This window comes from Lissotriton vulgaris, chromosome 5, assembly GCF_964263255.1.
Source record: "Lissotriton vulgaris chromosome 5, aLisVul1.2, whole genome shotgun sequence".
In the NCBI taxonomy this organism is placed as follows: Eukaryota; Metazoa; Chordata; class Amphibia; order Caudata; family Salamandridae; genus Lissotriton; species Lissotriton vulgaris.
This window is the reverse complement of record NC_141693.1, coordinates 185,693,249-185,708,460: the sequence shown is the minus strand read 5'-3', so window position 1 is coordinate 185,708,460 and position 15,212 is coordinate 185,693,249. Positions and strand designations below refer to the sequence as shown.

Sequence of the window (15,212 nt, the reverse complement as noted above, 5' to 3'; positions counted from 1 at the left end):
GGCTGCAGGCTCGGGGACGGAGACTCTCCAGGGGTGACCAGCACTTCGAGAGGTAAGTTGGGATCTTGGAGCACAGGTAGGTACCCCAAAGGGAGGCACAGGGGGCTGTAGGGTGCAGGGGTGTCTTTGGGTGTCGGAAAAGCGTACCCTCAGCTGGTAGCGGTTGTGGTGGCCCCTGGTTCTGAGTCTGCAGGCGTCGGCTGGTTCGTCGAGGAGGGTCTTTGGGCACTGGACTTCGGGTCCCAGTCGCCGGGGGGACGTCCTCTTTGTCTTTGTTCGGCCCGGGCTCGGCGGGTGCAGAGTGGGCTGGTCCGGAGCTTCCTGGTTGGCACCAGGTGGGTTGTTGCAGCAGAGCCTCTGCTGATGGGAGTCCCAGTCTTTAAGAGGGTCAAGGCAGGCAGGTGTCCCAAGGTTGCTGTCCGCAGTAGTCGCTGGGATTAGGCAGGAACAGGTTCCAGGATCGACAGGGCGGTAGGGCTGGGACGAAGTCAGTTGTTGTCATCCTGTTAGCAGCTGCACAGCAGGTCTTCTTCTTGATCTTCTTTCTTCTTTTCATATCGGGATCTGAGGAAGGAAGGTTCAGGGAGCCCCTAAATACTGAATTTTGGGGCGTTACAAGTAGGGCAAGGACAGGGACCAATGGGTCTCTGTCCTGAGGTGAGTACACCTCCTAGCCTGCTCCTCTCCTGTGGGAGGGGGGCAGGAGCCTAGCTGGGATTGGGCAGTGCTCCCCATCTACAAGATGGCCGCAGCCCGGGGTCGTGCTTCACCTTGTCTCCCCCACCTGAGAGGTGGGGTTGGCACAGGCTGGCAGACCCCCCTTCCTGACGTAGTTTTTCCCGGCAGTCTTCCCGCCAGAGTCGGGGTTAGAACTGGTGGGGGCCAGTTGCTGGGTACAGCAAATGGTCTGAAGAAGCTCACAGAGGCGGCATGCCTTTGAAGCTTCCCCCTGCCCATCCTGGGGGAGGAGTCCTAGCACCTCACCCAGGATGTGCATTGTTGCAGGCCCAGGAGAGCGGGGAGCTCTCCACCCAGGGGGTCCAGCAACATGTCTGCTGTGTGGCAGCCTCTGCAGCCACTCAGCCCAGACGTGGATTGTATTTTAGGATTTCAGAGGGCATCTCCCACCACCACCCTCCACAGGCCCCCTGAAGAAGCTGGAGCAAGATAACCGCAGACCAGCTCACCACCTCCCCCAGCCAGAACCCTCCCACCAATGCGACGGACCCCAATGAAGCAGCCCGCAACCTCACTCAGTGGCTGACCAACTGCGCCAATGACCTTGTACCAATGAAAACTCCTCCCAGGAGCAAGAAAGCCTCCTGGTTTAACAACGACCTCAAAAACTCCAAGCAATCCTGCCGCACCCTCGAGAAAGCCAGGCGCCACGACCAGTCCTCAGAAAACATGACCGCCCTCAAGTAAGCCATCCGCAAACACCATCAGCTGATCCGAACCACCAAGAGGGCAACATTCAGAGAACGAATAGACAACAACGCCCACAACAGTAAGGAACTCTTCAGCATCGTCAAAGAGTTCTCCAACCCCAACGCCTGCAACAACGACATCAAACCCTCACAAGACCTCTGCGACTCACTCTCCTCGTTCTTCCACCGCAAGATCGCCAACATACACAACAGCTTCAGCGCACAGACCATGCACCCAACCACCGAACCAGCGCCCCCCCACCACCACCCTCTACACCTGGACCCCGATCAGCACTGAAGACACCACCCACATGATGAGTACCATCCACTCCGGCTCCCCAACCGACCCCTGCCCACACCACATCTTCAACAAGGCCGACTCCACCATCACACCCAAACTCTGGGACATCATCAACAGCTCCTTCACAACCGCCACCTTCCCGGAGAGCTGGAAACATGCAGAGCTCAGGGCCCTCCTGAAGAAACCCACCGCGGACCCCACGGACCTCAAGAACTTCTGCCCCATCTCGCTCCTCCCTTTTCCTGCCAAAGTCATCGAGAAGACGGTCAAAGAACAACCCGCCGCCTTCCTCAAGACAAACGGACCCCTCGCAGTTCGGCTTCCGAGCAAACCACAGCACCGAGACCGCCCTCATCGTAGCTACCGGTGACATCAGATCCGTGCTCGACAACGTGGAAACAGCTGTCCTCATCCTCCTGTATCTCTCAGCAGCATTCAACACCGTATGCCACCGCACACTAATGCAGCGCCTCAGCACCACTGGAATCCAAGGAAAGTCCCTGGAGTGGATCATCTCGTTCGTCTCCGGAAGAACCCAGAGAGTCCGCCTCCCCCCTTCTGATCCGCGGCCGTCGAAGTTATCTGTGGCATACCTCAAGGATCCTCGCTCAGCCCCACCCTCTTCAACGTCTACATGAGCCCCCTCGCAGCCATCGCATGCCAACACAACCTAAACATCATTTCCTACGCTGACGACACCTAGCTAATCCTCTACCTCACCAACGACCCCGCCACCGCCAGAGCCAGCCTCCAGGAAGGTATGAAAGACGTTGTGGAGTGGATGAAGACCAGCTGCCTGAAACTGAACTCAGACAAGACAGAAGTCCTCATTCTGAGATCATCCCCCTCCGCCTGGGACAACTCCTGGTGGCCCCCTGCACTGGGCACCGCCCCCAAACCCACGGACCACGCACGCAACCTGGGCTTCATCCTGGACTCTTTCCTAACGATGACCAAACAAGTCAACGCCGTCTCGCCATCCTGCTTCAACACCCTGCGCATGCTCCAAAAGATCTTCCGGTGGATCCCCACCGAGACCAGGAAGACGGTCACCCAGGCCCTCGTCACCAGCCGGCTGGACTACGGAAACACACTCTACGCTGGGACTACAGCCAATCTACAGAAAAGACTCCAGCACATACAGAATGCTTCTGCACGACTCATCCTGGACATCCCCCGGTCCAGCCACATCTCTGCCCATCTGAGAGACCTGCACTGGCTCCCCGTCAGCAAGAGGATCACGTTCAGACTCCTCACCCACTCACACAAGGCTCTCCACAACATGGGACCCAATACCTCAACAACCGCCTCACATTCTACACACCCACCCACCAGCTCCATTCCGCCAGCCTCGCCCTTGCCACCATCCCGCGAATTCGCAGAGCCACCGCCGGAGGAAGATCCTTCTTCTACCTGGCAGCCAAGACGGGAACTCCCTACCCACCCACCTACGGCTGACCCAGGACCACCTCTCCTTCACGAAACAACTCAAGACCTGGCTGTTCAAGCAGTAGCGTACCCCTCCCAGCGCCTTGAGACCCTTGCCGGTGAGAAGCGCGCTATACAAATATGCATGATTGATTGATCTCTAAGATGCCCTCTGGTGCATTTTACATTAAATCCCACACTGGCATCAGTGCAGGTTTAACGTGCTGAGAAGTTTGGTACCAAACTTGTCAGTCTTCAATGTAGCCATTATGGTGCTGGGGAGTTCGTAATGACAACCTCCCAGCACCATATACTCTTAATGGCATCACTGCACTTACAGTACCCAGGAATGGCCCGGGGTACTGTAGGGGCACAGGACTCATGCACCTGTGCCCACACCTCTGGCATTGGGCTCCCAGCTAGAGGGGTGACTGAAGTATGCTAGGGCAGTGGGTTCTGTGGGCATGGCACACAGGGATGTGTGCCATGTCGACTCTTGGTTTAGATCTGTACCTAGGCACTCAGCCTGCAAAGGCAGTGTGTGGGTGCCAGGGTACAGGGCCCCTGAGGGTGGCACAATAAGTGCTGCAGCCCTCAGGGATCTTCTCTGGTCACCATGCCCTGGGCACCTAGGGTACCATTTACTAGGGGCTGACAGGTGGCCAGAGATGCCAATTGGGTTTTTAGTTTCAGCACAATTTTAGGGAAGGAACACAGGCCCTGGGTACCTGGTTGGCAGGAACCCAGGGCACACTCGGTCAAAGCACACCAGCAGTTCAGAAAAAGTGGGGGCATACCAAGGCAAGAAAGATGGCACTTTCTCACAGGGAGCTCCTCTCCAAACTCACACAGTTCAAGGTTTGTTGAGACAAAAACAACAGCAACTTCATATAAATCATCTAGAGGTACTAGCAGTATTTCTAGCGCTCCAAGCTTTCCAGACTCGCCTTGCAGGCAAAACCATCTTGATCCGCACCGACAACCTGACAGCAATGGATTACATACAGAAACAGGGCAGGACACACACTATGCAGCTGTCACGCCTTGCACAAGTCATTTGGAAGTGGGTCATACATCATAAAATGTATCATCAACTAGCAGAACACCTCCCAGGAGTAAACAATCAAATCGCAGACCTTCTCAGCAGGTAGAGACAAAAGATTCACAAATGGAAACTTCACCTTCAGGTTCGCCCCCATTCTTTCAAATGTGGGGGTTTCCACTGATAGATCTGTTCACCCACACACCAAAACCCAAATTGCCTAAACTTCACCTTCAGGTATCCACACCCATTGTCCTAAGGCAATGCTTTATGGATGAACTGGTCAGGGATATTGGCTTACGCTTTTCCGCCTCTCCCACTCATTCCAGTAGTGGTTCAGAAGCTCAAACAAACATCCCTTACACTGATCCTAGTAGCTCTCACATGGGCACGTCAACCTTGGTTCACTACCCTGTTGAAGCTCTCAGTTCCTTTTCAAAAAATACATCTCACACCCAGGGTCCTCACACAGAGCCATGGAGAGATAAGACACCCAGATCCCAAGGAAGTCAACCTAGCGATCTGGCACCTGAAATCAGAGTTTGGTTACCTGAACCGTCCACCAGACTGTATGAACATCATTAAAGAGGCCATTAGACCTACTACAAGGGCTTGCTACGCAGCTAAATGGAAGCGGTTTATTATATACTGCAATTGTAATAACAACCATATTATCCCCTTAGATGCTTCCATTCAATATATCATGTGTTACTTACTACACTTGCAGCAGTCAGAATTGGTTTACTCATCCATAGTCTTACATCTCGCTGCAATGGCCGCTAACCTTCAAAATAGACTGCATCTGTCTCTTTTCAGAGTACCTGTTATCAAGGCCTTTATGGAAGGACTCAAAAGAGTTATTCCACCAACACTTCCACCGGCTCCGATGTGGAATCTTAACATTGTCCTTACCAGACGAATGGGTTCGCCCTTCGAGTCACTGCAAATGTGAATTGCAATTACTCACTTGGAAAGTTGCTTCCCTCATTGCTCTTACATCACTGAGGTGAGTGGGTGAGCTTCAGTCACTAACCATAAAGGGACCATTTTTCCAACTACACAAAATCAAAGTGGTTCTTCGCACTAACCCCAAATTCCTTCCCAAAGTGGTATCTGCCTTTCACATCAATCAATTTGTTGAGTTGCCTGTGTTCTTCCTTCAACCATATTCAGTGGCAGAGCAAGCTCTACACACTTTCGATGTTAAACGAGCATTGTATTGCATAGAAGGACAAAACCATTTTGTCAAACTAAACCGCTTTTTGTAGATTAGCTCCACCATACAAAGACAATCCTATTTCTAACTCCGGTATTGCAGGCTGCATTGTGAAGTGTATCCAAACATGCTATGCAGAAGCAAAAAGAACTTTACCAATACCCCCTAGAGCACATTCCACTCGCAAACTAGGGGATACTATGGCTTTCTTAGGAAACATCCCCGTAGCTGATATCTGTAAAGCTGCAACATGGTCTACACTGCGCACATTTTCCAAGCACTTTTTTTTCCTCCAGAGCTTTATATAGCGCGAACTTGACTCGAGTCGAGTATCAGCATAGCACCAGTTGCATTACATGAGGACACATTAATTTTTGTTAGGCAGGGGGAGATGAAGTGATTTGCCCAGAATCACAGGATGTTCAGTGTCATTGCCGAAACTCTAACTCAGTTCCCCAGATTCGAGGTCAACCACCCTAGCCGTTAGACCAGCTATTGTGTAGCTGTGTTAGCGAGACAACAAGCTAATGTAGGCCAGGCAGTTCTTAGAACACTTTTTCAGACAACTACAGCAGTTACAGGTTAGCCCCCGCTTTGGGGTAATACTGCTGTATAGTCTTTGCAAAGCATGTGATCTACAGCTCACATGCCTTGAACAGATAATGTTACTTACCCAGTAAGCATCTGTTCTTGGCATGTACAGCTGTTGATTCACATGCGCCCACCCGCCTCCCCTGGTACCTACACCTGTTGCAGTTTCTTACTCTTATACATACGCATGGACATCTTTATTCTATATTTACTAACTCTATTCTCGCCCTCTGCGGGAAAACAATCTAACAATGGAGTCGATGCCCATTCGCACTATCACCGATAGGAGCAGACACCTACCTAGAGACTCGAAAGACTTCTTCGAAGAAAAACAAAGTGCCAACATCCAGACCTAACACAAGATGGCAGGAGTATGGAAAGCATGTGAACCTACAGCTCTAAATGCCAAGACCAGATGCTTACTGTGTAAGAAACATTATCCTTCTGGAATCAATCCAAGCCAAGCCAACGTCAAGGCGACCCTTGACCTTGCTAGTAGGTCTCTCCCCCACCACACAGCTCCTTCTGTGTGTCCTGACCCTGCCGCTATTGTAGAAGTTGTGGCCCTCCTCCACCCGCAGGCTACCACCTGTGCCTCATCCCTGGTGGCCAGTGGTAGGCCTTAGGTTTGTATCACTGTCGCTGTCTGTCTGTCTTCCCTGTACTGCCCGTCTTCCCTGTACTGCCCATACTGTGTTCTGGTGTCTGTGACCGCTGTTGCCTGTCTACCCCCTGTGCCTGAATTCTTATCTGTGCCCGTTTTCTTGCCTTCTGCTACCCTGATTGCACTCGTTTTCTTGCCTCTGCTCCCCTGATTGTACCTGTTTTTCGTGCCTTCTGCTCCCCTGATTGTACCGTTTTTCTTGCCTTCTGCTCCCCTGATTGCACTTGTTTTTCTTGCCTTCTGGTCCCCTGATTGCACTCGTTTTTCTTGCCTTCTGCTCCCCTGATTGTACCCGTTTTTCGTGCCTTCTGCTCCCCTGATTGCACTGGTTTTTCTTGCTTTCTGCTCCCCTGATTGTATTCGTTTTTCTTGCATCTACTCCCCTTTGTGCCTCTATGCCACTCGTTTCCCCCCGTTTTTTGTAACCTTTCTGCCCTTTCTTGGGACCTTTGTGCCTCTGTGCCTCTCGTTTCCCACTGTTTTTTGTGACCTTTTCTGCCCCTTCTTGTGACCTTTCTGCCTCTGTGCCACTCGTTTCCCCCCGTTTTTTGTGACCTTTCTGCCCTTTCTTGTGACCTTTCTGCCTCTGTGCCACTCGTTTCCCCCGTTTTTTGTGACCTTTCTGTGCTTTTTTGTGTGACCTTTGACCCTGCTTGCAGCCAGGTCGCCCCCACGCCGCTGCTAGTCACCTGAATGCCTGGTTCCTGCCTCCTTGTTTCCTGGGTTTTTCCCTCCCTTCTGCTCTGTGCACCAGTTCCCCCCGCTGCTCCCGATCCGACCCTTTTCCGCCGCTGCATCCCTGCGGCCCGCCCCCCCCCCTGCTCACCCATTCGCCTCCCCGTCTCCCAGCTGCTTCTCCCTCCCAAGCCACCTCATATGCAGGCCGAAAAGCAGCTGCACAGCAGATGTGTGCCGCTGGTGCGCCGGGCCGTCCGCGCCTGGACCACGCCCAGCGCCAGAATCCCTGGACCCCGCGAATGCCACAACACCAGAATCCAATACGACGCCAGCACCCTCCACGCACTCAACGCCGGCCGAAACCACACCTGCTTCCAGGTCGCCCCGAAACGGACCCTTCTCCTGCCACACCTGCAGCTTCACCTGTGACAGAACCACCAGACCTCCAAGGACTTGACCCAACCACATCCGCTGCATACTACTCAACACCCGCTCCGCACGCAAACATGCTGTCGAGCTCTGGGATCTGCTAGACACCTCCGCCCCAGACGTGGCCTTCCTGACTGAGACCTGGTGGAACGACTCCTGGCGCCCGACATCGCCATAGCTATCCCAGACGGCTACAAGATCACCCGCAGAGATCGCGCCAATGGAACCGGAGGAGGAATAGCCATCGTCCACAAGTCCACCCTCAAGGTCGCCACCCACGCAGACGACACCCTCTACACCGCCGAACACCTGCACTTCCGGATTCACACTGACCCCAACACCACCCTCAGAGGAACACTCATCTACAGACCCCCCGGACCCCGGGCTCAGTTCAGCGACTCCATCGCCAACCTCGCCAGCACCCACGCACTCGCCTCCATGAACTACATCCTCCTCGGGGACCTGAACTTCCCCCTCGAGAACAACAACGACGCCAACTCCGCCACCCTGATCGACAACCTTGCCAACCTGGGCCTCAGACAACTCGACACTGCACCCACCCACACCACCGGCCACACGCTGTATCCCGTCTTCTCCAGAGGCTCCCATGTCGCCTTCGACCACACCACCGAACTCCACTGGACCAACCACTGCTGCTTCCATTTCACCTTCAAGAAACCAACCACTCACCACCGCAACCAACAGCTGCCTCTCCGCTGCTGGAGCAAAATCACCGACGACCAGCTGATCACCTCGCTCGCCAAGAACCCACCCACCAACCCAGACGCCGCAGCCCGAAACCTCAGACAGTGGATCGAGGACTGCGCCAACACCCTCGCCCCGCTCAAGAAACCCTTCAATTGCCATGCCAACAAGAGAGCCACCTGGTTCACCGACGAGCTCCAGACCTCTAAACGTGCATGCCGGAAACTGGAGAAGACAAGGCTCCACGAACGCACACCGGACAACCACGAAGCCCACAAGGACGCCACCCGCAGACACCACCACCACCTCATCAGATTAGCCAAGAGATCCTCCTTCAAAGACCGCTTGGATACCAACGCACACAACAGCAAAGAGCTCATCAGCATTGTAAAGGAACTCTCCAACCCCAGCGCCAACGACATTCCGCCCTCTCAAGAACTGTGCGACTCACTAGACATCTTCTTCCACCGCAAGATTGCTGACATCCACGACCGCTTCAACACCACGACCGCCCCGACTTCGCCAGACTCCACCTCCCCTGTGAACACCACCAGCGCCAACAGTCTGACCTCCTGGTCCAACGACGACGAGACACGCAAGGTCATGAACTCCATTCACTCAGGATCTCCGTCTGACCCGTGCCCACACCACGTATTCAACAAAGAAGACGCAGCCATCGCACCCCAACTACGGAAGGTCATCAACATCTCCTTTGAAGCAGCGACATTCCCAGAAAGCTGGAAGCACGCCGAAATCAACGCCCTCCTCAAAAAGCCCAAAGCGGACCCCAAGGACCTGAAGAACTTTCGGCCCATCTCCCTGCTTTCGTTTCCGGCAAAGGTCATCGAGAAAATTGTCAACATGCAACTGTCCCGCCACCTCGAAGACAACATCTTGGACCCGTCCCAGTCCGGATTCAGATGAAACCACAGCACGAGACAGCCCTCATCACCGCCACAGACAACATCAGGCGCCAACTAGACAACGGCGAAACATCAGCCCTCATCCTCCTGGACCTGTCAGCCGCCTTCGACACGGTCTGCCATCGCACTCTAAAGACACGCCTCCTAGAAGCTGTAATCCAAGTGAAGGCTCTTGACTGGACCACGTCCTTCATCTCCGGCAGAACCCAGAGCGTCCGCCTCCCACCCTTCCGATCCGAAGCCACCAACATCATCTGCGGCGTCCCCCAGAGCTCACCCCAACGCTGTTCAACGTCTACATGGCCCCCCTCGCACAAGTGGCCCGCCATCACGACCTAAACATCATCTCCTACGCTGACGACACCCAGCTCATCCTCTTTCTCACCAAGGACACACACACCGCCAAAACTAACCTCCACGGGGGAATGAAGGCATTCGCCGATTGGACGAGGAGCAGCTGTCTGAAGCTGAACTCGGACAAGACGGAGGTCCTCATCCTCTGACCCACCCCCTCAGCATGGGACGACTCCTGGTGGGCGACCACACTGGGAACAGCACCAACACCCACCGACCATGCACGCAATCTAGGATTCATCCTAGACTCCTCCCTCTCCATGTCTAAGCAGGCCAACGCCATCTCCTCCTCCCCTCAACATGCTCCGCAGAATCTACAAGTGGATCCCGACCGAAACAAGAAGAACTGTGACACAGGCCCTCGTCAGCAGTAGACTGGACTATGGCAACGCACTCTACGCAGGAATCCCAGCCAAACACCTACAACGACTACAACGCACCCAAAACGCCTCCGCCCGACTGATCGTCAACATCCCCCGCCGCAGCCACATCACCCCCCACCTTAGACCTACACTGGCTCCCCGTCGACAAGAGGATCACCTTTAAGCTCCTCACCCATGCACACAAAGCACTCAACAACACCCGACCAGCCTACCTCAACAGCAGACTCAGCTTCCATACCCCCACCCGCCAGCTCCGCTCCGCCAGCCTCTCCCTCGCCACTATCCCTGCATCCAACGAACGACCTCCGGCGGCAGATCCTTCTCCTACCTCGCCGCCAAGACCTGGAACACCCTCCCTACCCACATACGGCAGGTAGTGAATTACAGTCAAAAGCAGGTTCAAATGCCGTAGTTGAATTACAGGTAAAGCAACAAATCGAAGTTACTTTTCATTTATTTTACAGATTGCTGTGCATGTTACTTATTGGATTACTTTTTAAGTTAATTTTGCTAGCCAGTGTGAAATGCCTAGATTCCACACTGGGACATCTCCTAGACAAAAGCTAAGTAATACAGTTTTTGTATATTTGCAGTTTTTTCTCCAGAAAAGGGCTGCAGGCATTGACTGGAGATTCGAGACAGGTCAGAGATCACCAGATCTCAGGTCAGGATCGCAAGGAAGACCTCCTCGTGGTGTTGTGCCACTCGGGCCATGGGCGTCGGGTGCAGAGTGGTGCAGGCTGACGGATTCGGCCGGAGCCAAAGTCTGTGGGTGAGCAAATCCGGTGCTCGCAGGAGACAAAGTCATTACTTTGGGAAGGCAGGGCATGTCCTCTGGGTACTTGGGGGCTGCTGGCTGCAGAACACACCAGGATTTCGCTGGAGTAGGTTTGAGGTAGGGACCGCCCAGTAGGGCTGGGGCCAAGTCAGTGGGCGCCCTCCTCTTCTTAGTTCAGCGTGGCTTCATCAGTACTTCTTCTGGTCGGTTCTTGTCTGAGGAGACAAGGTTCAGTGCTGCCCCTAAATACAAATTTTAGGGGTGGTACAGGTCAGGACCAATGGGTCCCTTCCTTGGGGTGGATACACCATAAATTATGCCACCCTCTAGTTAGAGGGGGGCAAATGCCTCTCTTGGGTTGGCTGGGTAGCCCCATCTGCAAGATTGCATGGACTAAGAGTTGTGATTCACCTCTCCTCCCCCACCTGAGGGGTGGGGTTGGCAAAGGTGGGCACACCACCCTTGGTTTTCCAGCTGATTCTCCTGCCCAAAGTAGGGGTCAGAACCAGTGGGGGCCAGTTGCTGGAAGCAGTAAATGGCTGGGTAGCTCACGAAGGCGGCAAGCCTCCTCTCTGTGGACTCTGCCAATCCTGTGGTATGAGGCATGGCACCTTGTCCCAGGATGTGCATTGTTTCAGACCCCCAAGAGCAGCCGTCTCTCGACCAAGGGGTCCAGAAACCTGTCTGATGATGGCAGATTGTAAGGAGCCAGTCAGCCAGGAAACTCTGAGTGCTTTTTTCATTAAATCCCACACTGGCATCAGTGTGCTTTTAATGTGCTGAGAAGTTTAATACCGTACTTCCTAGTTTTCAGTGAAGCCATTATGGTGCTGTGGAGTTCGAAATGACAAACTCCCAGCACCATATACTCTTAATGGCAGCACTGCACTTACAATGTCTAAGAATTGGTTTAGACACTGTAGGGGTTTAGGGCACATGCACCTGAACCCTCACCACTAGTATAGTGCATCCAGCTGGAGTGGAGGCTTACCTATGTTAGGACAGTGGGTTTAGGTATGGCACACAGGGATGTGTGCCATGTTGACTCTTCACTTTGTTCTGCGCCAAACACGCAGCCTGCAATGGCAGTATGTGTGTCTAAAGGTACAGGGCCTCTAAGGGTGGGACAATATGTGCTGCAACCCTTAGAGGCCTTTCCTGACCACAGTGCCCTTGGTACCTGTGGCACCATTTACCAGGGGCTGAACTGTGGCCAGAGTTGTTTTTAATGCAGTTTTCAGGAAAGAACATAGGCCCACTGGGTGCCTGTTTGGCAGGAGCCCAGTGCATACTCAGGCAAGAGGGCACTTTCTCACATGCAACCATCAGGGTCCCAGTCGGCGCAGGTCTTTCAGTTTGTGCCTTGCGGTGGCCGTATGGCAGACGCTCTCTGGGTCTCCGGTAATTGGGGAGGCCGCCCCAACGATTTTAGCAGAGTTGCAGCATGTTTGATGCAGGATGACACAGGATTTAAAGCTCCGGAGTGGGAAGAAAAGGTGTCTAATCGGCCATCTTGCCATGTGACTGTGTATGTTGAGAATTATTGCATAGATGGGCATCTACCATCAATAAGAGGCAACAGGAATGGCATTTGGACCATCTATTTGCACTTTAATTCCAGGCTTTTGAAAGATGTTGCTTGAGCACCTCAGATATGTCTTCATTTAAATCAATTTCATCACAGTGGGGGATGCACACCAATTTTCAAACCAACATTATTAATTTGTCCAAGTTATTCCATCCTTCGTTTTGATTGCGTGCAAATGAGATTTATAGGCATGCCCTGCTGCCATTAGTTAAGAAACATATGAAAGGAGGGACTTCGCAGCCCCATATTCAAATGCACAGCTATGTGCCGCTAAATATTGCGTGCACTACTTATTCACACTCCTTAGTTCAGATATAAATTTTAACCATTTTCTTCCATATCTTGACTCTTTTTTTATGACGTTTTTGATTAGTTGTTACAATCCACAAATGGGTAAGATGCCAATTTTCAGTCTTTAACATTCCAACTGTGCCATTCCAGGCCTTCATGAAAGAATGCGATAAATGCAAGAAGTCCTTCGTCAATAGTCGTTTATTCGGTAGTTAAAAACCCAATGCATTTCGGGCCTCCATGTGCCCTTCTTCGGGGGTCACTACAAATAACAATACAATCCAATTAGTCACTTTTAAAATCTGGAACATTTTGTATTACAATGCACTTTTAACGCTGCACTTAAAACAAAATAGTTGTAACATTTTTCCTAATACACTGCGTGCCCGTGTTTATTCTTCTACCTTTCATATGTTCATTTAAATCAAAGCACATCACTGTAACTCTTACATGGCACAGAAAACCCCCTCAGGGTAGCTAAGTGTAACCTTAACACCTTGAATGCGAGTGGAATTCCCCTGCGGTGCGGACGAATTTCACGCATGCGCAATTCGGATGGCCCCAGGCCGTCCAAAGCACACGCCCACTGTGACGTCGGACCATGGAAAGGGTTAATGCACGTACCTATTTTCATATCGCAACCATTGGATCAGCAACCCAACAAATGACATCAGATGCTTAATTCATAATTGCTGAACTATTAACAGTTGTGTATTCTTCTGACTTCACTGATTTTCATGAAGCTAACTCCTTCATGAGCAAGAACAGAGCAGTAGTCACTAGTCTCTCATTTGTTTTTAAATTATTATGTCTCGCAATACACTTAGTATCCTCTTCTTTTTGCAGTCCTAAAAGTAGCTTTCAGTCAATCCACCCCCCCCCCCCCAAGAAAACTATATTCATTGAGATCCTTTTCGACCCTCTCAAACAGAATAAAAGCATTGTCGAAGAATACACAGAATATATCACATCTGAGTAAATAAGTTCTGTCTTTTTAACTCTCAAAAAAGGGAAAGTACTTGGCCTAATCTCTTTGCAACCCAAAATTGGCTCTCAAAAAATCTTTAGTAGACTTTCTCATCCCTTTTAAAATTAAGTCATACCAAACAATTCTGAAAACAAAACCATAGTAAAGAAACTACTGCAAAAGAAGCTGTAGAAATCTACCTCCGAGAATCCATACCTGACATTGAATTGATTGCTGATGTAAATTCAGCAGTGGAACATAATTAATTCCAACTTGGATATTGCTGACAAACTGTTAGTTCTGAAACTGAACAAATGCCAAGAAGGTTTCAAATCTGAGGTCCTCACATGTGAAGTATGCCACAAAAGGAAAGATCTCAGAGGGCAAAAGGCAAATTGAGAACCCATAGGAACCCAGATTGCTACCGGAGTTAAAGAATGGCAGGCAGGAATACAGATATGAGGTGATTACTGCAAAAGTGAGATTACTTCAACAAAAGATTGAAAAGATCTCTTAACAATTTTAAAGATCTGTTCTATGCATTAATTGAACAAACCTCATCTTAACATCTAAGTAGAAATGCATGGAATTTACGTATTTCTTCGGATAAAATGTAAGTAATATGTACATGTAAGTAATATGTACTGACTACCTCATTCTATTAGGAAAACCCCAAGCATAAACGTTTCTTTACTTTTCATAAGAATAACTAATCAAAATTTTCATTTTTTAAACCAGTTTGTCCTTCAATTCGGAACTGCTAATTTTATCAAAATCAACTTCTTTTCTTTTCCCAAAACTTGGCGCCACATAATAAACGCCTTCTTTCAGGAAGCTATTTTCCTTGACTCTTTAAAGTCTGCTCAGATCAATTAATTTGTTTCACAAGTTACGTTAGAGGAGATGGATGGAGGTGTCCATCCATTAATATGCTGGTCAGTCTGTAGATGCAAATATTGTCGAGTTCACTGACATTATCAAGCTCAATCTCTAATAAACATTCAAAAATGGAAAATGCTCCTCGTTTAAAGTCAGAAAAGAGAATTTTTTCTCATTACCATAGGACACTGATAAAAACATCATGTAAATTGGCCAATGGAACTTAAAATTAACAGCTTTTCTTCAAATTTTTCACAAATAAAAACCCTTCTGCAGTGATCTGCCAAAATATTTTCTGGAAACAAAAAGGATGACAACCTAACTGGTGTTAAGAGTGCTCCTGTGGCTGCCTTTGGAGGCAAAATTAATTTCAAACTCAATTGCCTCCCATTCAAAGCCCTCGGACATCAGTACTTTGCATAGCTCCAGCGTATATTTATCCTAAATAATTTCAGTTGGCTTTGTTTAAAAGAAAAAAAAGATGCTATGGTTGCTCCGTCGTTGTAAAACTCTCCTGTCTGAGGAGGTGAGATGCTATGAAAATATGTTCTCTTTCTGAAAACACCCT

The 15,212-nt window shown here is 50.7% G+C and overlaps 1 protein-coding gene across 10 annotated transcripts in view; it reads left to right on the top strand.

Moving 5' to 3' along the window:
• EHMT1 (euchromatic histone lysine methyltransferase 1) overlaps positions 1-15,212 on the top strand; it is an 834,115-nt gene that overhangs the window by 540,785 nt on the left and 278,118 nt on the right. The window lies entirely within an intron of this gene.